Source organism: Penaeus japonicus, unplaced genomic scaffold (assembly GCF_977035675.1).
Source record: "Penaeus japonicus unplaced genomic scaffold, GWHDUDI00000001_assembly GWHDUDI00000001, whole genome shotgun sequence".
Taxonomy (NCBI): domain Eukaryota; kingdom Metazoa; phylum Arthropoda; class Malacostraca; order Decapoda; family Penaeidae; genus Penaeus; species Penaeus japonicus.
The window spans coordinates 2,311,973-2,314,472 of NW_028234403.1; the positions used below are offsets into that span (position 1 = coordinate 2,311,973).

General features: G+C 51.9%; 1 protein-coding gene across 35 annotated transcripts in view; it reads right to left on the reverse strand.

Annotated features, from left to right (window-relative positions):
• Positions 1-2,500, reverse strand: part of LOC122257264 (uncharacterized) — a 156,238-nt gene that overhangs the window by 93,831 nt on the left and 59,907 nt on the right. For 18 of the 35 annotated variants that reach the window (XR_015192331.1, XM_086553006.1, XM_086553107.1 and 15 more), the window contains exon 1: positions 1,461-1,534. The exons of 13 other annotated variants lie outside the window; for them this stretch is intronic. The gene's annotated coding sequence lies outside the window, so the exon portion shown is untranslated. Of the gene's footprint in view, positions 1-1,460; positions 1,539-2,500 lie in introns of those variants that run through there. 4 more of the 35 variants (XM_086552897.1, XM_086552511.1, XM_086552089.1 and 1 more) reach the window with 2 other exon arrangements.

A 2,500-nucleotide genomic window follows, 5' to 3' on the forward strand; every position in this document is an offset into this window, starting at 1 on the left:
GTGCGTTTGTGTGTGTGTGTGGGGTGGGGGGGGAGGCGCGCGTGTGTGTAGGGGTGTGCGTGGGTGAGTGCGTATACATACATGCATCCATGTATGTGCCCATGCGTGTGTGCGCGTACGAGCATACAAAGCTACCAGCCGTGGACAAGAAACAGGAAAGACGAGCAATGTCCCCGAGCCACTCATTTTTGCAGAATGAAAACCCGTGCGCACGCATCACTTTCCACGAATTACGCCAGAGAGCCAACGGGAAAGGAGACACTAATACGTAAACACACACTTGAGGTCAATGGGATCACGAACAAACCTCACGTGCGTCAGCTACAACCCGTGAATGGCGTGCGCTGGGGCGAAATGGGCGAAATGGGCGTAAATTCAATCAGTTCACTTAGTTCTCGTGGTTATCAGACAATAAGTCCACGTCGAATATCTCGGAACATAAATTTGGAGTTTGTGGAACAGATCTCGGTATTAATAAAGATGGCTATATCAAGAAATGGAATCGGAATACAATTTGGATAAAGAATGGCTTCGAAATTAAGTTATTCCAATAAACGTTAGATGAAACCGAGTTTAATTTCGAAATAAATTAAAGGCCGTTTTAGTCCTCTTGCGTACCGTAATCCAGCCACAGCGCTTATTGCCAGTGCTCGGTAACGCACTAAACAACACGCGCTGGTAAGCTCTGACATGCAAACCAGATGTCATATCGTGAGAGACTCGTGGATCGCGTAGTCGAACGTGGCGCCTAACACCTGGTAGCAGCCGAGCAGGTTCGGCAGCTGAGGAACAGAGCGGAAGTTCTTTGTTGACCCAAGTTAGAGCAGCTCCAGCGAACATGTGGTCTGTTCCTGGACCTTCGTCTGCTGGAGCCGCGTCATGTGGGGTGCACTGATATGTCCTCTCGGAGCGGCTCGCTGGGACATGCCCGCTCACACCAGACAACTCAACACTTTAGTTTCCCATCAAACAAAAACAAAACAAGACTCGGAACCTTCACACACACACACAACGACTTGTCGACGACACGACACGCGCACTGAATTGCATCGACGACGAAACGAAATTCTCGATCACGCCCGTTAAATCACCAGCAACAAGAGAACGCACGTCCTGAATAAAGTCATCACAGTAGCAGAGATTCGAACACTAGGAAAGTAATTCCAGTCTTGAGTGAACAGTTTGTAAGTCATGAGCATATAATAAAACCCGCCTGCTTTCGTGCAAGTCTCCCCTGATAACAGTGTTGTCCTGCATCACACACCAGCACCACCACCACCTGCTCGCCACCACGACACACACAAACAGATATGGGGGTCCACAGACGTCCCTGGCGAGGCAATGACTGCCTCGTCCGCGCTGGTCGTTTCTCGAGGACGTGACCCGCCGGCACAGCTGTTTATTCTGCTCTAAGACCACTTAAGAGAGATACAAAAGAGAGAAGACTGCAGCAGGCCTACACTAGCTGGCCTCGCCCCCAGACCCGGGGCTCAGGTTGGCGGGGCGCAGCTCGCTCAGATGAGGCCAGATCGATACTAGTCCTGGATACTGCCAGTGAGCGTGGCCATGCCGGGGTAGAACACCCTCCAGCGCCGCCCTCCCCTCGCAGGACCCGCCCTCTCTCCCCTCGGCAGGATTCCCCTCCTCTCCACTCTTCAGGATCTGTCTTCCCTTCCCTCTGTAGGACTCCCCCCCCTCTCGTTGTAGCTTTCGCAAGGCTCACTGTGACTAATGAAAGGATCTGTTATCCCTCCCCAAGGCAGGGCACAGCTCCCACCCCTTGATTAAGAACTGCACCCTCCTAACTACCTACACGTCACGATCTCACCCAACAGTGAAGGAAGGGCACACGTAACCCCTGCGAACCCCCCCCCCCCACCCCGCAACACCAATACACATCCGTCCACAGGTCTTGCGTCCCTCTTTCTTCCTCCGCCCACCACTTTCGGGGATTATCCCACCTCCCAGCCACCACACACACACACACCCTCCGTCTCCTGAATGACCCGTTGATGCCGTGATGGTAAACAAGGATTAAATCAATAGAAAGAATAAGATCAAACTCGTGCCGTTTCGGGATGCCTCTCCCCCCTCCTCCCCTCCCCCGCCTCCATCCCGAGACAGAGAATTCTATCAAGAAGTCCTGACGTCCTACCCCGTCCCGAGTGCACTGGCGTCCGTGTCTGGTGAGTCAAGGGGGCGGTACATGCCTTCAAGACTCCCATTATTACGGTTCTTCGGCGAGCGTCGCTGGCAAGCTCAATCAACCTTTATCCCAAAATATTGTTTCTATTTTCTTGTTCCCGGAGCGAAATTGGGTCCGCAATGGTAACCTGAAGCTCCCTCGCTTTCTTCCTTTACAGCATTTCTGGCTCGGGATTGCTGTGCATTACTTTTTCTCCCCCGAAAATAAACGCAGAGGAAGTTGGATATTTTCTTTGTGATTAAAGACGGGACATAATTGGAAAATGCAACGTGTCATTATGAGAAAATGAAACTT